Genomic DNA, 22,748 nt, shown 5'->3' with positions numbered 1-22,748 from the left:
CAACCGCGCGGATGGGACCCTCCTGATGATTCCTCTATATATCAATAAGACAATCCTACCTTAGTTGACTCAGGTAACCCTAGGGTAGCAACGGGTTAATACAGATACAATTTCACTGTAATTTCCTTAATCATCCAAATTACATTCGTCATTCAGGTGAGTATTATTGCGCAATAATGGTGTAATTAAGGGTTTGTATGACTATCTTCCTAATGATCCCTTCTTTCTGCAGGTCCTTCGGTATCTCAGTGTCTACTACTACTTTCGGTAAGTATAACTTAAGAACAATTCTATTCTAAACAATTACGGCTAAAATATTCTTAACACTACTAATACTCTGCAGATTCCATCCGCAATACTATGCATTCAATTAAATCTAACACTGTCCATATATAATCCTTTTTAATGAGTTCCTTTAACCTTCACTGTGCACAGACTCTTTAGATGGGTATCATTAATCCTTGTGGGTATATGCTGATAGGCTACGACTCTAGGGAGCTACTTCTTCTGACTGTACTGTATTATCCTGTAGCGATGACTGAATCTTCTGTGGGCGTCCCCTGACCTTTAGTCGGGTTTAGCCCGCCTCTTTCCCCCAGTAGGGTAATTGGATTACTGTACTAGTTAACGCCTGTACTGCCTTGATACGGTGGTTGATATTAGGGGAGTCCCCTGACCTGAGTCGGGTTTAGCCCTTGTACAGATGCTGCCTGATGAGTCTCTATACACTCCAGTACGGTGGCAATGTTCCTAGGCTACTTATATATTTTTCCTGAGACTGGAGGTGAGTCAAGTACTATCTGACTTTAAGCACTGTCCATGAAACCACTATGATTTCCTGACTGCCTCTACTGTAGATAAAAGGTCTGTAATAGTGTTTATCACTCTGACTGAACTTGACTGAGTGCTATAACTGGAGGGCAGGCTGTCAGGGGACTGACTTGGACCATGCTTAGGGATAGATCACTACTCACCGCCCCTCTGTCTGGTCTCCGCCTCAGGACTGCCTGATATCTGCCTCAGAAACTTGGTCCCAGCCTTCACTGATGCCAGAGAGCTGTCACTTAACTCTGGGCCGGCCTTTTACTTGATCCCGCCTTCCAGCTGATGCGTAACTCTTACGCCGCCCACTTCCTCGTCTGGCTGGACCAGAGACCCGATGCTGAATACCGGATCTCTCAACGGAGCTGCAGTCCACTCCACGGAGCCTCCGGTAAATACGCTGCTGCTCACAGCACTGCTTCTGCCTTGCCTGCTGCGCAGCTCTGCTTTCAATCTCTCTCTCAGGGAACTCCCCGCCGGGATCTTCACTCCAGTCACCACCGGAGGTCTCCGTGAGGAAGCTGGTGACACTGATAAGTCCTACTACTGACACAGCACCGCTCTCCGCGTCTATGCTGCGTTACTCTGCTTGTCACTATTTCCCTCAGGGATTTCCTCCGCAGCTCTGCCGGTTTCTAAACTTTCCGGGGGCACTGCGACACAGCTCCAACGGCTGTCCCTTTTATATCCATCCCCGTGCACACCGCTCTGAGTCAGCCTGTCCACGCTCCATTAAACTTTATTGTTCCCCACTCTTCCACCTATCAAACCCCATCCATCAGCAGGGCAGATGTAAGGTGCTGCGAGTCTATGGGCACATGCTAATTACATAGTCCAGCACTAAGCAGGCAACATACTTCCTATATACATACTGTGAATGCAACTAGCATATTTGGGGAATACCACATTCTTCCCCTCTAAATAATTGCATGTCCTCATGCATTGTTAGAACCATCTTTAACTTTCATAAGGTATAAACATCAATAACTAAATACACAGAACATAGGTACTAACTACCATGCTGAGAACTTGGTGGTCATATGCATCTCTTCTTATCTCATGCACCTCAGTGTCGGTAGCTGGAAGATGGACAATGACACCTGTTTCAGATCCCCAGGAGGGAGCTAACTCATTACTCCGTTGATCATCTATCCTCCCATCTCGGTCTCCCACTTGGAATGAGGCAGTATTAGTGTCTTGACCATAACTTAGCCCTGGTCGGGGATAGGCCGTCCTTTCTTTCACTACATTCTCGGCCAATTCAAGCCGATGCTCAGGTTCTTTTACCCCGTCAAGCGGTATAACTTCGGTTCTCTCGGGGGGGGGGGGGGGGGGCGTTAAGTTTCTGATGCGTGGCTCTATTTTTCCTACCAGAAGATCGTCTTCGGAAGAAGGACGGTGGACTGTTGCACGGAACTGTTGCACGGAACAGATCTCCGCTGAGGGAACATTTCCTCCACTCTCTCCTCTTCACTCGCTTGGTACATACTGACTCCTTCTCCTCTAGCTTCTGCAGCAACCTCTACTTTTGGTGAGTAGGACCGTCTGCGGACCCGGCGTCTGTTGGGAGCAAACCGGCTTCCTTTAACTGGTAGACCGCCAGGGCCAGTCACGTTGGCTGCCTCAGTACCCTTCTCTCCTTCGACCACATCAAACTCCACCACCTCGCCGTCTCCGACACTACGCAGCAACTTCCGGGGGTTGTTTCTGGCTATACCGGTCTGATGAACGAAGACATCAATTTTAGTGTCGTTCCGGTTAATGAAACCATACTTCTTACGGACATTAAACCACGTAACAGTTCCTTGCACTTGAGTAGCCAGCACTCTCTTCCCTGCCGGAGTTCGCCGGCCATAAATAGAGTGCTGCATAATTTGGTTCAGAGTCTGGGGTTGGCTGTACGATTTTTGGGTCAGTATCGAGGTTAGTTCGGCAGGGCAATTTCTTAGGACATTCATGCCCACGATGATTGCAGGAACTAACGGGTCATTCACATCGGTGATCAAACATCCCTGATTGGGCATAACAGCTCCTCTAACTTGCATGGTCATTTCACAGTAACCGATGCATGAAATGTCTTGACCATTGCTGGCCAAAAGTCTCAGCCATGCTGGTGGCGTAGGCAAAGCCTCTGTGGTTCCCCAATGCTGTACAAAGAATCCTCGTTGTATAGTGGTGACAGGAGATCCCGTGTCAAGTAGAACTAACACTTCTTTTCCACCGATAGTGATGGGCACAATGGGGCAATGTCCAATGTATTGAGAACTCCACTCTTCAGACGAGGGACCTTGAGCTATGAATGCCCCCGAGGATCGGTCTCCATCCTCGGGGGTTGTGTGTTTAACGCCTCCTCACTGCGACACCCTCTTTCCACGTGACCGCTTTGTCCACACCTTCTACAGATAGGTCGACCTTGGGGATCAAAACGATCAGTAGAACGACGTCCTCCCCCTGTTGGGGTTGTTCTCCATTGAATTCGCTCTTGTCTATTGTTTGCTCGCCAGCCACCTTCACTGGGGGGTGATACGCTTCTCTGAGCAAGCTTCTGTAAATCACGCTTAATCTGGTTCACACTGACAGCCAGATCCTCAACCTGCCCCTTTAATGTATAGGTTAGATCAGCTGCGGGATTTTGCACACCCTGTGCGATTGCCGGCCGCATCTTGATATCTTCTCCGGCTACAGCTCCATCCCACTCACCGCTGTTCACTTCCGGATACCCGATGGATTCCGAGAAGGTCACTTCCTTTGGCTTTTTATTTCCCATCACTTTAATAGCTGTTTCTTTAAATTCTGCAAACGTTTTGGGCCCATTTTGTAATTTTAACATTTTCAATTGGGTTTTTATCCCCTCATGGTAAGCTCCTTCAATAAACTGGGTGATTAACGTATCATCGTCTTCCTTTCTTCCCTCCACGTGGCCTTCTCCGTTGATGTCATGTAACGCCTCCTGCAGTCCCAACGCAAAGTCTCTGAGCGTTTCTCCTGCCTTTTGTTTCCGGCTATAGAAGCGACTTTTGCGCTCTGGCAGCGTACTTGTATCAAAGGTCGTGGCCAATTTTTGAAAAATCTGTTCTGCCGTCCGCTTCTGTTTTGAGGGCCAAGATGCCACCTCCCTGGCAGCTGCTCCTTTGAGTTGACCCAGCAGGAATTCTATTTGCTGTTCACTTCCTGGCTTATACAATTTAAACATGGACCTGATCCTTTTTCTGAATGCCTTGAACACGCTTCCATCTCCGTCTGCTTCTTCCCCCGAATACATGGGGAGCCATGGTGCTCCGAAGGGTACTTGTGAGTTATCTGGGCGCCCGATTTTTTGATTGTATGCCTTAAGTTAAGGCATACAATGTTATGATATGCGGGAGTCCTCGCCAACCCTAACTCCGTTGTCATCGAATGGGATTGATGGCTGCGTGCTAGTGCTAGGCTTCGCCTATAATAGCCGCGTTCGACAGAGCCCGTTAGTCAGGCTCCGCCCCCGATGCCACCAGGTCTTGAGGGTTGACAACGCTGCCACCAATGTCAAGGATGAACAAGGGGATGACTAACTACCCCAAGAAGGCGAGGTCACCCTTGCTCAGTAGCAAACTGGGTAAACGTAACAATACGTAGAGATGTAACACAAACCTATACCAAACAGGTGTAACAATACACAGAGGTGTTTCATAAGAATCCAGATACGAGTAAGGGCAGTCTGGGGATAAACCCCACTTATCTGTGCTCCGAGGAGACAACGGCAGCGGGAACCAGGGTACAGACAGCTGGACAACGCACGAACACCAGGAGGACAGGAGACAGAACGGAGGACACGGCTGGGAATGAACGACAGGACACAGGACGACTGGGCACAGGAACCAGGAGCAGTGAGTAAGCGGGAACCAGGAACACTTGAGACCCTGAGGTGCAAAACCTATAACCGGCGTCTGTCCTGGGCAGACGCCGGCTCTTTATTCAAAATCCCCGCTGACGCTGACGTGCGCCGCACTGCCGGGCGCATGACCTCAGCGCGCCGGCACGCCGACGGAGACGCTCGGGGACGTTGCCCGGCAACGCCCCGATGCCTGCTGACGATGCCGTGGGGACGGAAGCCAGGGGCGTTGCTGCGCGACGCCGCTAACGTCTCCCCCGGCACTCGTCTACACTGTCTGTCCCGGCGGGTCCGGGACAGAAGTGTAACAGTACCCCCCCCCTTGAGGAGGGGTCACCGAACCCTTAGAACCCGGTTTCCAGGGAAATTTTCTAAAAAACTCCGCTCTTAGCCGGGGCGCATGCAAAAACTTTTCTGGGACCCAAGATCTTTCCTCATCTCCAAACCCCTTCCAGTGGACAAGAAACTTGAGCTGACCCCTGACTACCTTGGAATCCAAGATATGTTTCACCACATACTCCTTATGCCCTTGAACCAAGACAGGTCTTTGAGTACGTGTAGAGCTGGATGGAAGGGTTCCGATGACAGGTTTGAGCAGGGAACAATGAAAGACATTATTGATGCGCAGAGACCTGGGAAGCTGAAGTCTGAATGCCACAGGGTTAATTTGTCCGATAATCGGAAATGGACCGATAAACCTGGGACCCAACTTGGGACATTGCTGTCGAAGTCTAATATGGCGTGTGGATAACCATACTCTCTGACCCACTTTAAAGAGACACGGTCTTCTGTGCCTATCAAAGAAAATCTTAGACCGGGCTGAGGATTGTCTAAGGGCTATGTGTACATTCTTCCAGGCTTTCCTAAAAAACGAGACAGTGGAAGAGGATCTTGACGGATCAACCGGGGGCATGAATGAACTACATTTGGGGTGCAAACCTGAGTTGCAGAAAAAAGGAGAGCTCTTGATGGCTGAATGATAAGAGTTATTGTATGCGAACTCTGCTAATGGAATAAGCTCAGCCCAATTGTCCTGGCACTTTGAAACGAAACAGCGGAGGTATTGTTCCAAAGCCTGGTTGACCCTCTCTGTCTGTCCATTCGACTGTGGGTGATAGCCAGAGGAGAGACTGACCTGAATCCCTAAGGCAGCACAAAACTGTCTCCAAAACCTGGCCACGAACTGGGAACCTCTATCCGAGACAATATCGACCGGGAGTCCGTGAAGCCTAAAGATGTTGGTGATGAATAAATTTGCTAGGATTTTTGCAGTAGGAAGCCCATGTAATGGAGTAAAGTGAGCCATTTTGGAAAATCTATCCACAGAAACCCAGATGGTGGTGAACTTGCTAGACGGAGGCAGGTCAACTATAAAGTCCATAGAAATATGGGACCATGGTTTCTTGGGAATGGACAGGGGGAACAGCGGCCCAATAGGAGACTGTCGAGACGATTTGTGTCGCGCACAGACCAGACATGAGGCCACAAATTTGTCGACATCTTGCCTCATAGAGGGCCACCAAACAGTCCTGGCTAACTGTTCAAAAGTTTTGGCAATACCTGGATGCCCGGAACTTTTTGCCGAGTGAAAGTCCCTGAGAACCGCCTGCCGTAATTTCTGGGGAATAAATAAACGGTCCTGTGGGGTCTGTTGAGGAGCCGACGCTTGGGCAGCAATGACTAAGGTGGCTAAATCTTGGGTCAGGCCCGCCATGATTACTGAGCAAGGGACAATGGGGGATGCTTTCACCTCAGACCCCTGGACAGTCTGAAAACTGCGGGAGAGGGCATCCGCCTTCACGTTCTTAGATCCCGGCCTAAAGGTGATAATAAACCGGAATCTGGTGAAGAATAGTGCCCACCGAGCCTGTCGTGGGTTGAGGCGTTTGGCGGACTCAATATAAGAGAGATTCTTGTGATCGGTGATCACGGTGATGGTATGCTGAGCTCCCTCAAGCCAGTGACGCCACTCCTCAAATGCCCATTTGATGGCCAACAACTCACGATTGCCTACATCATAATTTCTCTCGGCTGGAGAGAATTTGCGGGAGAAGTAAGCACATGGATGAATCTTTAGATCCAGTGGCCCCTTCTGAGATCTATTTTGGAAAAAATCACTGCCTCCCGAATCTGGTCAAATAATACGGAGATGAGGGGTAATGGGTAGGAATTTTTTACCGTAATTTTGTTAAGGGCTCTGTAATCAATACAGGGCCGTAAAGACCCATCTTTCTTCTCAACAAAGAAAAACCCCGCCCCCACCGGTGATTTAGAGGGCCGAATGAACCCCTTTTCAAGGCTTTCTTTAATGTAGAGGTCCACGGCTTGGGACTCAGGTGCGGATAACGCATATAAACGACCCTTAGGAAGTCTGGCATTAGACACTAAATCAATGGCACAATCAAAGGGGTGATGAGGAGGCAAGGTGTTGGCTTCCTTTTTAGAAAAAACATCTGAAAAATCACGGTACTGAGAAGGGAGAGCTTGAAAATCGGGGTGCATCACACGGAGAGGGAGAGTGAGACAAACATCCGAACAGGACCCTCCCCACCGAGTGATCTCACCAGTTTCCCAATTAAATTCAGGGTTGTGTTTTTTCAACCAGGGCAGCCCCAGGACTATAGGAGTGAGAGGACAGTGAAAAATAAGAAAGGTGATATCTTCGGAGTGAAGAGCCCCCACCGACAGCCGAAGGGGGGGAGTCCTAAAAGATATACCGCCTTTAGACAGTGGACGGCCATCCAACCCACAAACAGAAACGGGATTTTCCAAGGGTATGGGCATAAGGCCCAATTGTTGCACCAGGCCTTCATCTATAAAGTTACCGGCCGCCCCACAATCCACAAAGGCAGATCCGTTCCAAGAACGGTCGGTAACAGAGACTGATACCTGAATTAATACAGAATCTGAGGGAGAAAAGCTCGACAGGCCCAAGTGAACCCCCCAAGTATCACTTAGGCCCTGTCTTTTCCCGCCTTCAGCGGACAAGCAACAGCAAGATGACCGGGACCCCCACAATACAAACAGAGGCCCTTGAGACGTCGGCGTTTTTTTTCGGATGAAGATAGTCGAGTGGCCCCCAACTGCATAGGCTCGTCTCCGGGTACCTCGGTAGACTCGTCTACAGATGAGGAAGGCAACACTCCAGACCGTCTCTCTCTCTGCCGCTCCCGAAATCTCCTATCCACCTTAATGGCTAACTGCATGATCCCATCAATGTCTTTGGGAGTGGGGTACTGTACTAATGCATCCTTAAGGGATTCGGATAACCCAATCCGAAACTGACTACGAAGCGCTGGGTCGTTCCAGCCAGAATCAATAGCCCAACGTCTGAACTTAGTACAGTATGCCTCAGCTGTGTCCTGCCCCTGACGCAGGGCCCTAAGATTTGACTCGGCCGAGGCCGCCCGGTCCGGGTCATCATATAATAACCCCATTGCTGAGAAGAATGCATCCACTGAAGAGAGAGCCTCAGCACCATCTGGAAGGCCGAAGGCCCAAGACTGAGGATCTCCCTGCAGGAGTGATATAACCATTCCAACCCGTTGAGCCTCAGAACCAGAAGATCCTGGGCGCAATTTGAAATAAAGCCTGCATGACTGTTTAAAATTAAAAAACAAAGACCGGTCACCAGAAAAACGGTCAGGGAGATTTAACCTGGGCTCCAGACTCCCACCGGAGGAGGAGCTAGACTGAGACCGTTGCTCGTGTGAGTTTACCCGTAGGGTGAGCTCTTGCAATTTCTGCATCAGTGTGTGCATCTGTCCTGCAAGAGAATGGGCAGCAGCCTGCTGTGACGGATCCATGATTGGGTTTCCCCACGACTACCGAACCTCTGAGCTGTAGGGGCAACAACAGTCTCAGAGTATGGTCTGGCCGGTTATAATGTTATGATATGCGGGAGTCCTCGCCAACCCTAACTCCGTTGTCATCGAATGGGATTGATGGCTGCGTGCTAGTGCTAGGCTTCGCCTATAATAGCCGCGTTCGACAGAGCCCGTTAGTCAGGCTCCGCCCCCGATGCCACCAGGTCTTGAGGGTTGACAACGCTGCCACCAATGTCAAGGATGAACAAGGGGATGACTAACTACCCCAAGAAGGCGAGGTCACCCTTGCTCAGTAGCAAACTGGGTAAACGTAACAATACGTAGAGATGTAACACAAACCTATACCAAACAGGTGTAACAATACACAGAGGTGTTTCATAAGAATCCAGATACGAGTAAGGGCAGTCTGGGGATAAACCCCACTTATCTGTGCTCCGAGGAGACAACGGCAGCGGGAACCAGGGTACAGACAGCTGGACAACGCACGAACACCAGGAGGACAGGAGACAGAACGGAGGACACGGCTGGGAATGAACGACAGGACACAGGACGACTGGGCACAGGAACCAGGAGCAGTGAGTAAGCGGGAACCAGGAACACTTGAGACCCTGAGGTGCAAAAGCTATAACCGGCGTCTGTCCTGGGCAGACGCCGGCTCTTTATTCAAAATCCCCGCTGACGCTGACGTGCGCCGCACTGCCGGGCGCATGACCTCAGCACGCCGGCACGCCGACGGAGACGCTCGGGGACGTTGCCCGGCAACGCCCCGATGCCTGCTGACGATGCCGTGGGGACGGAAGCCAGGGGCGTTGCTGCGCGACGCCGCTAACGTCTCCCCCGGCACTCGTCTACACTGTCTGTCCCGGCGGGTCCGGGACAGAAGTGTAACATACAATCAGATGCGATGCGATGCGATATCGCATCGCATCGCATGCGACCATCGGATGCGATGACCCGATTTTTCCATAGGAATCAATGTTAAAATGATTCCTATGGAAAAAGGGGTCCTTTTCATACCCCTACTATCCAAGTGGGCATGGAGTTGGATATAAACCTGTGGCGAGCGTAGCGAGCCACCGAGCCCGAAGCGTGGCGAGCGTAGCGAGCCCCGCGAGGGGACGGTATTCCGTGTCCCCTCGCGGGGCTCGCTACGCTCGCCACGCTTCGGGCTCGGTGGCTCGCTACGCTCGCCACAGGTTTATATCCAACTCCATGCCCACTTGGATAGTAGGGGTATGAAAAGGACCCCTTTTTCCCATTGAATTCCATGTTAAAATGGACTCAGTCCATTTTAACATTGATTCCTATGGAAAAATCGGGTCATCGCATCGCATCGCATCGCATCCGATGGTCGCATGCGATGCGATGCGATGTGCCCGATCCGACCCGATTTAGAAATCGGGCGCCCAGATAACTCACAAGTACCCTCCGAAGTAATAGGGCAAAGTGATGGGATTCGTACCCGTCTCCATAGGCTCCGTTTGTGCACTAGATGACACACCACTTCCCTGGTCTCCCAGCACTTCATCTTGTTCGTCCGCAGACATGTTATAACTTTGTCCTGATCCTGTTCGAATGACGCCAAATGTCACCCTCCTTTCAGGTAAGTATCTTCCCAGGCTAGGTGACGTAGATTCTTTTCTTCTTTATAAATACAACACGTAGTGATAGTTTAACAGTTTCTTTATTACAATATTTTTGCTCAGGCAAACCTGCCAATGTAATAACAATAACGGTATAATAGGTATAACAGATGCCTAATAGTGTACCACCAACATATAAATCAAGTTTTATTATACCGGAACATGCCTCCAACCGCACGGATGGGACCCTCCTGATGATTAGTCTATATATCAATAAGACAATCCTACCTTAGTTGACTCAGGTAACCCTAGGGTAGCAACGGGTTAATACAGATACAATTTCACTGTAATTTCCTTAATCATCCAAATTACATTCGTCATTATTATTGCGCAATAATGTGCAATATTATTGCGCAATAATGGTGTAATTAAGGGTTTGTATGACTATCTTCCTAATGATCCCTTCTTTCTGCAGGTCCTTCGGTATCTCAGTGTCTACTACTACTTTCGGTAAGTATAACTTAAGAACAATTCTATTCTAAACAATTACGGCTAAAATATTCTTAACACTACTAATACTCTGCAGATTCCATCCGCAATACTATGCATTCAATTAAATCTAACACTGTCCATATATAATCCTTTTTAATGAGTTCCTTTAACCTTCACTGTGCACAGACTCTTTAGATGGGTATCATTAATCCTTGTGGGTATATGCTGATAGGCTACGACTCTAGGGAGCTACTTCTTCTGACTGTACTGTATTATCCTGTAGCGATGGCTGAATCTTCTGTGGGCGTCCCCTGACCTTTAGTCGGGTTTAGCCCGCCTCTTTCCCCCAGTAGGGTAATTGGATTACTGTACTAGTTAACGCCTGTACTGCCTTGATACGGTGGTTGATATTAGGGGAGTCCCCTGACCTGAGTCGGGTTTAGCCCTTGTACAGATGCTGCCTGATGAGTCTCTATACACTCCAGTACGGTGGCAATGTTCCTAGGCTACTTATATATTTTTCCTGAGACTGGAGGTGAGTCAAGTACTATCTGACTTTAAGCACTGTCCATGAAACCACTATGATTTCCTGACTGCCTCTACTGTAGATAAAAGGTCTGTAATAGTGTTTATCACTCTGACTGAACTTGACTGAGTGCTATAACTGGAGGGCAGGCTGTCAGGGGACTGACTTGGACCATGCTTAGGGATAGATCACTACTCACCGCCCCTCTGTCTGGTCTCCGCCTCAGGACTGCCTGATATCTGCCTCAGAAACTTGGTCCCAGCCTTCACTGATGCCAGAGAGCTGTCACTTAACTCTGGGCCGGCCTTCTACTTGATCCCGCCTTCCAGCTGATGCGTAACTCTTACACCGCCCACTTCCTCGTCTGGCTGGACCAGAGACCCGATGCTGAATACCGGATCTCTCACCGGAGCTGCAGTCCACTCCACGGAGCCTCCGGTAAATACGCTGCTGCTCACAGCACTGCTTCTGCCTTGCCTGCTGCGCAGCTCTGCTTTCAATCTCTCTCTCAGGGAACTCCCCGCCGGGATCTTCACTCCAGTTACCGCCGGAGGTCTCTCCGCGTCTATGCTGCGTTACTCTGCTTGTCACTATTTCCCTCAGGGATTTCCTCCGCAGCTCTGCCGGTTTCTAAACTTTCCGGGGGCACTGCGACACAGCTCCAACGGCTGTCCCTTTTATATCCATCCCCGTGCACACCACTCTGAGTCAGCCTGTCCACGCTCCATTAAACTTTATTGTTCCCCACTCTTCCACCTATCAAACCCCATCCATCAGCAGGGCAGATGTAAGGTGCTGCGAGTCTATGGGGACATGCTAATTACATAGTCCAGCACTAAGCAGGCAACATACTTCCTATATACATACTGTGAATGCAACTAGCATATTTGGGGAATACCACAAAAGCTCCATCATAGTATCTTACATATTACTCTGTGCAGCAGGTTAGTGTATATAAAGGGGTATCTAGGTGACAGTTACATCATAGTATCTTACATATTACTATGTGCAGCAGGTTAGTGTATATAAAGGGGTATCTAGGTGATGGCACCATCATAGTATCTTACATATTACTCTGTGCAGCAGGTTAGTGTATATAAAGGGGTATCTAGGTGACGGCTCCATCATAGTATCCTACATATTACTCTGTGCAGCAGGTTAGTGTATATAAAGGGGTATCTAGGTGACGGCTCCATCATAGTATCTTACATATTACTCTGTGCATCAGGTTAGTGTATATAAAGGGGTATCTAGGTGACTGCTCCATCATAGTATCTTACATATTACTCTGTGCAGCAGGTTAGTGTATATAAAGGGGTATCTAGGTGACATCTCCCTCATAGTATCTTACATATTACTCTGTACATCAGGTTAGTGTATATAAAGGGGTATCTAGGTGACAGCTCCATCATAGTATCTTACATATTACTCTGTGCAACAGGTTATTGTATATAATGGGGTATCTCGGTCTCAGCTCCATCATAGTATCTTACATATTACTCTGTGTAGCAGGTTAGTGTATATAAAGGGGTATCTAGGTGACATCTCCATCATAGTATCTTACATATTACTCTGTGCAGCAGGTTAGTGTATATAAAGGGGTATCTAGGTGACAGCTCCATCATAGTATCTTACATATTACTCTGTGCATCAGGTTAGTGTATATAAAGTGGTATCTAGGTGACAGCTGCATCATAGTATATTACATATTACTCTGTGTAGCAGGTTAGTGTATATAAAGGGGTATCTAGGTGACAGCTCCATCATAGTATCCTACATATTACTCTGCGCATCAGGTTAGTGTATATAAAGGGGTATCTAGGTGACAGCTCCATCATAGTATCTTACATATTACTCTGTGCAGCAGGTTAGTGTATATAAAGGGGTATCTAGGTGACAGCTCCATCATAGTATCTTACATATTACTCTGTGCAGCAGGTTAGTGTATATAAAGGGGTATCTAGGTGACATCTCCATCATAGTATCTTACATATTACTCTGTACATCAGGTTAGTGTATATAAAGGGGTATCTAGGTGACAGCTCCATCATAGTATCTTACATATTACTCTGTGCAGCAGGTTCGTGTATATAAAGGGGTATCTAGGTGACAGCCCCATCATAGTATCTTACATATTACTCTGGGCAGCAGGTTAGTGTATATAAAGGGGTATCTAAGTGACAGCTCCATCATAGTATCTTACATATTACTCTGTGCAGCAGGTTAGTGTATTTAAAGGGGTATCTAGGTGACAGCTCCATCATAGTATCTTACATATTACACTGTGCAGCAGGTTAGTGTATATAAAGGGGTATCTAGGTGACAGCTACATCATAGTATCTTACATATTACTCTGTGCAGCAGGTTAGTGTATATAAAGGGGTATCTAGGTGACGGCTCCATCATAGTATCTTACATATTACTCTCTGCATCAGGTTAGTGTATATAAGGTGGTATCTAGGTGACAGCGCCATCATAGTATCTTACATATTACTCTGTGCATCAGGTTAGTGTATATAAAGGGGTATCTAGGTGACCGCTCCATCATACTATCTTACATATTACTCTGTGCAGCAGGTTAGTGTATATAAAGGGGTATCTAGGTGACCGCTCCATCATAGTATCTTACATATTACTCTGGGCAGCAGGTTAGTGTATATAAAGGGGTATCTAGGTGACAGCTCCATCATAGTATCTTACATATTACTCTGGGCAGCAGGTTAGTGTATATAAAGGGATATCTGGGTGACGGCTCCATCATAGTATCTTACATATTACTCTGTGCAGCAGGTTAGTGTATATAAAGGGGTATCTAGGTGACTTCACCATCATAGTATCTTACATATTACTATGTGCAGCAGGTTAGTGTATATAAAGGGATAACTAGGTGACAGCTCCAACATAGTATCTTACATATTACTCTGTGCAGCAGGTTAGTGTATATAAAGGGGTATCTAGGTGACAGCTCCATCATAGTATCATACATATTACTCTGTGCAGCAGGTTAGTGTATATAAAGGGGTATCTAGGTGACATCTCCATCATAGTATCTTACATATTACTCTGTACATCAGGTTAGTGTATATAAAGGGGTATCTAGGTGACAGCTCCATCATAGTATCTTACATATTACTCTGTGCAACAGGTTATTGTATATAATGGGGTATCTCGGTCTCAGCTCCATCATAGTATCTTACATATTACTCTGTGTAGCAGGTTAGTGTATATAAAGGGGTATCTAGGTGACAGCTCCATCATAGTATCATACATATTACTCTGTGCAGCAGGTTAGTGTATATAAAGGGGTATCTAGGTGACTGCACCATCATAGTATCTTACATATTACTCTGTGCAGCAGGTTATTGTATATAATGGGGTATCTCGGTGTCAGCTCCATCATAGTATCTTACATATTACTCTGTGTAGCAGGTTAGTGTATATAAAGGGGTATCTAGGTGACATCTCCATCATAGTATCTTACATATTACTCTGTGCAGCAGGTTAGTGTATATAAAGGGGTATCTAGGTGACAGCTCCATCATAGTATCTTACATATTACTCTGTGCATCAGGTTAGTGTATATAAAGTGGTATCTAGGTGACAGCTGCATCATAGTATATTACATATTACTCTGTGTAGCAGGTTAGTGTATATAAAGGGGTATCTAGGTGACAGCTCAATCATAGTATCCTACATATTACTGTGCGCATCAGGTTAGTGTATATAAAGGGGTATCTAGGTGACAGCTCCATCATAGTATCTTACATATTACTCTGTGCAGCAGGTTAGTGTATATAAAGGGGTATCTAGGTGACAGCTCCATCATAGTATCTTACATATTACTCTGTGCAGCAGGTTAGTGTATATAAAGGGGTATCTAGGTGACATCTCCATCATAGTATCTTACATATTACTCTGTACATCAGGTTAGTGTATATAAAGGGGTATCTAGGTGACAGCTCCATCATAGTATCTTACATATTACTCTGTGCAGCAGGTTCGTGTATATAAAGGGGTATCTAGGTGACAGCCCCATCATAGTATCTTACATATTACTCTGGGCAGCAGGTTAGTGTATATAAAGGGGTAACTAAGTGACAGCTCCATCATAGTATCTTGCATATTACTCTGTGCAGCAGGTTAGTGTATATAAAGGGGTATCTAGGTGACAGCTCCATCATAGTATCTTACATATTACACTGTGCAGCAGGTTAGTGTATATAAAGGGGTATCTAGGTGACAGCTACATCATAGTATCTTACATATTACTCTGTGCAGCAGGTTAGTGTATATAAAGGGGTATCTAGGTGACGGCTCCATCATAGTATCTTACATATTACTCTCTGCATCAGGTTAGTGTATATAAGGTGGTATCTAGGTGACAGCGCCATCATAGTATCTTACATATTACTCTGTGCATTAGGTTAGTGTATATAAAGGGGTATCTAGGTGACCGCTCCATCATACTATCTTACATATTACTCTGTGCAGCAGGTTAGTGTATATAAAGGGGTATCTAGGTGACCGCTCCATCATAGTATCTTACATATTACTCTGGGCAGCAGGTTAGTGTATATAAAGGGGTATCTAGGTGACAGCCCCATCATAGTATCTTACATATTACTCTGGGCAGCAGGTTAGTGTATATAAAGGGGTAACTAAGTGACAGCTCCATCATAGTATCTTACATATTACTCTGTGCAGCAGGTTAGTGTATATAAAGGGGTATCTAGGTGACAGCTCCATCATAGTATCTTACATATTACACTGTGCAGCAGGTTAGTGTATATAAAGGGGTATCTAGGTGACAGCTACATCATAGTATCTTACATATTACTCTGTGCAGCAGGTTAGTGTATATAAAGGGGTATCTAGGTGACGGCTCCATCATAGTATCTTACATATTACTCTCTGCATCAGGTTAGTGTATATAAGGTGGTATCTAGGTGACAGCGCCATCATAGTATCTTACATATTACTCTGTGCATTAGGTTAGTGTATATAAAGGGGTATCTAGGTGACCGCTCCATCATACTATCTTACATATTACTCTGTGCAGCAGGTTAGTGTATATAAAGGGGTATCTAGGTGACCGCTCCATCATAGTATCTTACATATTACTCTGGGCAGCAGGTTAGTGTATATAAAGGGGTATCTAGGTGACAGCCCCATCATAGTATCTTACATATTACTCTGGGCAGCAGGTTAGTGTATATAAAGGGGTAACTAAGTGACAGCTCCATCATAGTATCTTACATATTACTCTGTGCAGCAGGTTAGTGTATATAAAGGGGTATCTAGGTGACAGCTCCATCATAGTATCTTACATATTACACTGTGCAGCAGGTTAGTGTATATAAAGGGGTATCTAGGTGACAGCTACATCATAGTATCTTACATATTACTCTGTGCAGCAGGTTAGTGTATATAAAGGGGTATCTAGGTGACGGCTCCATCATAGTATCTTACATATTACTCTCTGCATCAGGTTAGTGTATATAAGGTGGTATCTAGGTGACAGCGCCATCATAGTATCTTACATATTACTCTGTGCATTAGGTTAGTGTATATAAAGGGGTATCTAGGTGACCGCTCCATCATACTATCTTACATATTACTCTGTGCAGCAGGTTAGTGTATATAAAGGGGTATCTAGGTGACCGCTCCATCATAGTATCTTACATATTACTCTGGGCAGCAGGTTAGTGTATATAAAGGGGTATCTAGGTGACAGCTCCATCATAGTATCTTACATATTACTCTGGGCAGCAGGTTAGTGTATATAAAGGGATATCTGGGTGACGGCTCCATCATAGTATCTTACATATTACTCTGTGCAGCAGGTTAGTGTATATAAAGGGGTATCTAGGTGACAGCGCCATCATAGTATCTTACATATTACTCTGTGCATCAGGTTAGTGTATATAAAGGGGTATCTAGGTGACCGCTCCATCATACTATCTTACATATTACTCTGTGCAGCAGGTTAGTGTATATAAAGGGGTATCTAGGTGACAGCTCCATCATAGTATCTTACATATTACTCTGGGCAGCAGGTTAGTGTATATAAAGGGGTATCTAGGTGACAGCTCCATCATAGTATCTTACATATTACTCTGTGCATCAGGCTAGTGTATATAAAGGGGTATCTAGGTGACAGATCCATCATAGTATCTTACATATTACTCTGTGCAGCAGGTTAGTGTATATAAAGTGGTATCTAGGTGAAAGCTCCATCATAGTATCTTACATGTTACTCTGTGCAGCAGGTTAGTGTATATAAAGGGGTATCTAGGTGACAGCGCCATCATAGTATCTTACATGTTACTCTGTGCAGCAGGTTAGTGTATATAAAGGGGTATCTAGGTGACAGCTCCATCATAGTATCTTACATATTACTCTGTGCAGCAGGTTAGTGTATATAAAGGGGTATCTAGGTGACAGATCCATCATAGTATCTTACATATTACTCTGTGCAGCAGGTTAGTGTATATAAAGGGGTATCTAGGTGACGGCTCCATCATAGTATCTTACATATTACTCTGTGCAGCAGGTTAGTGTATATAAAGGGGTATCTAGGTGACAGCTCCATCATAGTATATTACATATTACTCTGTGCAGCAGGTTAGTGTATATAAAGGGGTATCTAGGTGACGGCTCCATCATAGTATCTCACATACTACTCTGTGACGCAGGTTAGTGTGTATAGAGGGGTATCTAGGTGACCGCTCCATCATAGTATCTTACATATTACTCTGTGCAGCAGGTTAGTGTATATAAAGGGGTATCTAGGTGACCGCTCCATCATAGTATCTTACATATTACTCTGTGCAGCAGGTTAGTGTATATAAAGGGGTATCTAGGTGACGGCGCCATCATAGTATCTTACATATTACCCTGTGCAGCAGGTTATTGTATATAAAGGGGTATCTCGGTGACAGCTCCATCATAGTATCTTACATATTACTCTGTGCAGCAGGTTAGTGTATATAAAGGGGTATCTAGGTGACAGCTCCATCATAGTATCTTACATATTACTCTGTGCAGCAGGTTAGTGTATATAAAGGGGTATCTAAGTGACCGCTCCATCATAGTATCTTACATATGACTCTGTGCAGCAGGTTAGTGTATATAAAGGGGTATCTAGGTGACAGCTCCATCATAGTATCTTACATATTACTCTGTGCAGCAGGTTAGTGTATATAAAGGGGTATCTAGGTGACGGCTCCATCATAGTATCTTACATATTACTCTGTGCAGCAGGTTAGTGTATATAAAGGGGTATCTAGGTGACGGCTCCATCATAGTATCTTACATATTACTCTGGGCAGCAGGTTAGTGTATATAAAGGGGTATCTAGGTGACAGCTCCATCATAGTATCTTACATATTACTCTGTGCAGCAGGTTAGTGTATATAAAGGGGTATCTAGGTGACGGCTCCATCATAGTATCTTACATATTACTCTGTGCAGCAGGATAGTGTATATAAAGGGGTATCTAGGTGACAGCTCCATCATAGTATCTTACATATTACTCTGTGCAGCAGGTTAGTGTATATAAAGGGGTATCTAGGTGACCGCTCCATCATAGTATCTTACATATTACTCTGTGCAGCAGGTTAGTGTATATAAAGTGGTATCTAGGTGACAGCTCCATCATAGTATCTTACATATTACTCTGTGCAGCAGGTTAGTGTATATAAAGGGATATCTAGGTGACGGCTCCATCATAGTATCTCACATACTACTCTGTGACGCAGGTTAGTGTGTATAGAGGGGTATCTAGGTGACCGCTCCATCACAGTATCTTACATATTACTCCCCCATTCGCGACCAGTCGGGTTACACCTAACATGAGAGTGCACTTTATCTCAGTAGCGCCAATTGTCTTTTAATGTGACTTTTTTGTTAAATGCCTATTATTTACAAAGTGATGCGAATAGGACACACAAGCAGCTTCTGTTTATTAAAATATGTGGCATTCCTATATACTGTGTGTGACCACTGCTGTATCTGTATAGGAAAAACTGGAAAACACTAAAGTAGCATTTCGGTACTCTTTACTTAGCACGGCGGGCATTGAATGCACTTAAAAATCGGGTGCGACGCGACCGACGCGATGGTCGCGATTTCCCATAGGGAACAATGTTAAAAGTCTCAATGGACGCGATTTTACTGTTCAATGCCTCAATGGACCCGATTTTTCCATAGGAAACAATGTTAAATGGGCCACAGAGCCCAAATACTCCCCCTGAAGTGTGAAATGGCCCCCACAATTGTTAACGCCACCCCACGATCAACGTGAACCCGAAGCGTGGCGAGCGCAGCGAGCCCGCGAGGGGCGGCGGTACGCGTCCTCCGACCTTTTCATACCCCCACTATCCACGTCGGCGTGGAGTTGAGAACAGAATAGTGTGGCGAGCGCAGCGAGCCACCGAGCCCGAAGCGTGGCGAGGGGACAGGGATACCTTCACAGGTAAACGCGTCCCTTCGCGGGCTTCACAGGTATACGCGTCCCCTCACGGGGCTCGCTGCGCTCGCCACGCTTCGGGCTCGATTGCTCGCTGCGCTCGCCACACTATTCTGTTCTCAACTCCACGCCGATGTGGATAGTGGGGGTATGAAAAGGTCGGAGGACGCGTACCGCTGCGCTCGCCACGCTTCGGGTTCACGTTGATCGTGGGGTGGCGTTAACAATTGTGGGGGCCATTTCACACTTCAGGGGGAGTATTTGGGCTCTGTGGCCCATTTAACATTGTTTCCTATGGAAAAATCGGGTCCATTGAGGCATTGAACAGTAAAATCACGTCCATTGAGACTTTTAACATTGTTTCCTATGGGAAATCACGTCGGTCGCGTCGCACCCGTTTTTTTAGTGCATGCGATGGCCGCGATGCCCGCGATTTTTTACCCCCGATGACCGCGATCACAATCGTGGGCGCCGTGCTAAGTAAAGAGTACCAGCATTTCTTCTGTAGATGCAATGCAGGGATTCCACATATTTTAATTATCAGAAGCTGCTTGTGCATCCTTGTCACATCACTTTGCGAATAAGATGCATTTATGGAAAAGACGCTCAGGGTGAAATTTAATAGGATGAGAGATTCAGAAAGTGAGAGATTTGGTAAGAAATGTCCAGTTTTTTTTAAATCGGCAATCATGTACACTGCAAAATCAAACTGGTTTTGCAGCATAAAGGATTGGCACTTTTAAAAAACTGGTGATTTCTTACCCAAATCTCTCACTTTCTGAATCTCTCATCCTATTAAATTTCACCCTCAGTGCTACAGTCCCACTATGGAAGGGAGCAACTAGAAGGACTGTTTAACGCACAAGGAGGCTGGATGTATGTGGACACATCTGTACACAAATGTAACATCATGGTCAGTGTCTGTGATATTTGCTATTGTGTCATTATATATACGTCTTATACAATAAAAGTAGTGTTATCCTGGTAACCATTATACTTTTACATATTAACTTTCTTACAGGACATATAAGGAGCAGGATTCAAATTAAGAGGATTTTGAAAAAGGAGAAGAAGAAATTGTTCTCTGCTCAAGCCAACTAAATACATCATATCTCCTTACACCTCAGGAGGAGGAACAAACACAATTTTATTTTCTGGATAGAAACATTTAGCAACTAATTTGTTCTCACCTCATACATGATGAGTCTCACAGGAGAGAAGCCACATGTGTGCTCTGAGTGTGACAAAGGCTTTAAATGTAAATCACAGCTTCTGACACATCAGAGGAGTCACACAGGAGAGAATCCACATGTGTGCTCTGAGTGTGACAAAGGCTTTACATATAAATCACAGCTTCTGACACATCAGAGGAGTCACACAGGAGAGAAGCCATATCAATGTTCTGAATGCAGCAAATGTTTTTCCCAAAAGTCACATCTTATCCTACATCAGAGGAGTCACACAGGAGAGAAGCCATATACATGTTCTGAATGCAGCAAATGTTTTTCCCATAAGTCACATCTTGTCCGACATCAGAGGAGTCACACAGGAGAGAGGCCATATAAATGTTCTGAATGCAGCAAATGTTTTTCCCATAAGTCACATCTTGTCCGACATCAGAGGAGTCACACAGGAGAGAAGCCATATAAATGTTCTGAATGCAGCAAATATTTTTCCCGGCAGTCAGATCTTGTCGAACATCAGAGGAGTCACACAGGAGAGAAACCATATAAATGTTCTGAATGCAACAAATGTTTTTCCCAAAAGTCACATCTTGTCCTACATCAGAGGAGTCACACAGGAGAGAAGCCATATACATGTTCTGAATGCAACAAATGTTTTTCCCAAAAGTCACATCTTGTCCTACATCAGAGGAGTCACACAGGAGAGAAGCCATATAAATGTTCTGAATGCAGCAAATGTTTTTCCCAGAAGTCAGTTCTTGTCCTACATCAGAGGAGTCACACAGGAGAGAAGCCATATAAATGTTCTGAATGCAGCAAATGTTTTTCCCAAAAGTCACATCTTGTCCTACATCAGAGGAGTCACACAGGAGAGAAGCCATATAAATGTTCTGAATGCAGCAAATGTTTTTCTCAGAAGTCACTTCTTGTCCGACATCAGAGGAGTCACACAGGAGAGAAGCCATATAAATGCTCTGAATGCAGCAAATGTTTTTCCCATAAGCCACATCTTGTCCAACATCAGAGGAGTCACACAGGAGAGAAACCATATAAATGTTCTGAATGCAGCAAATGTTTTTTCCATAAGTCAGATCTTGTCGAACATCAGAGGAGTCACACAGGAGAGAAGCCATATAAATGTTCTGAATGCAGCAAATGTTTTTCCCGGAAGTCACATCTTGTCCTACATCAGAGGAGTCACACAGGATAAACTAAAAATGCTGTGTTGGCGGTATTGATAGACAGATGGACAGACAACACTATATGCGGTAAAGACAAACAGAGCATCATATAGAGGTATAGTCAGATTGGAGGTGGTATACACAGACAAATGTATGGATAGAACACCATAAGGGGGTATAGAAGGATGGACAGGTGACTAGGAGGACAGACAGAGCACCATATGTGGAGTAGCTTGCCATAAAGGGGCATACAGACATGGCTGGATCCTTTAACTATACAGGTACATGGGGTGCAGCTGTTATGGGACATGGTGGCTTGTGGGGGCCCTGAAGGAAATCCCACTGCACCCGCTATGTTTTTTTTTATGTGTAATCACTGCTGCCAGTCTGGGGCCTGGTATTGTACTTATTGGGAGTGAGGTGGCAGGTTACTTTACAGTGTCTGTACCCAATTGTGCTTGTACAGTGCCACATCCGTCAGCTGCACAGTACCATCACCACTACTGCAGGCACAGCCATACTTCCGGATTCTGCACAACAAGCAGCTCTGCCTCCCTCCCTGTACATACACAGCTGGGCTCTGCCTCCCTTCCTGTACATACACTGCTGGGCTCTACCGCCCTCCCTGTACATACACTGCTGGGCTCTACCTCCCTCCGTGTGCATACACTGCTGGGCTCTACCACCCTCCCTGTACATACACTGCTGGGCTCTGCCTCCCTCCGTGTGCATACACTGCTGGGCTCTACCTCCCTCCCTGTACATACACTGCTGGGCTCTGCCTCCCTCCGTGTG

The 22,748-nt window shown here is 46.0% G+C and overlaps 1 long non-coding RNA gene across 2 annotated transcripts; it reads left to right on the top strand.

The window, feature by feature from the left end:
* The first annotated feature begins 231 nt into the window (after nucleotides 1–231).
* LOC146053288 (uncharacterized) lies at nucleotides 232–20,798 on the top strand. Of its 2 annotated transcripts, none has more exons than XR_014467726.1 (4): nucleotides 232–267; nucleotides 10,576–10,610; nucleotides 11,345–11,556; nucleotides 20,610–20,798. It is a non-coding gene; the product is annotated as an uncharacterized LOC146053288 (long non-coding RNA). The 2 variants fall into 2 exon arrangements; XR_014467727.1 differs by lacking the exon at nucleotides 232–267 and adding an exon at nucleotides 1,150–1,213.
* The last annotated feature ends 1,950 nt before the right edge of the window (nucleotides 20,799–22,748 follow it).

The sequence above is a fragment of the Crinia signifera genome, unplaced genomic scaffold (genome assembly GCF_055691185.1).
Source record: "Crinia signifera unplaced genomic scaffold, ASM5569118v1 HAP2_SCAFFOLD_149, whole genome shotgun sequence".
Lineage (NCBI taxonomy): Eukaryota > Metazoa > Chordata > Amphibia > Anura > Myobatrachidae > Crinia > Crinia signifera.
This window is presented reverse-complemented; position numbering and strand designations above follow the sequence as displayed.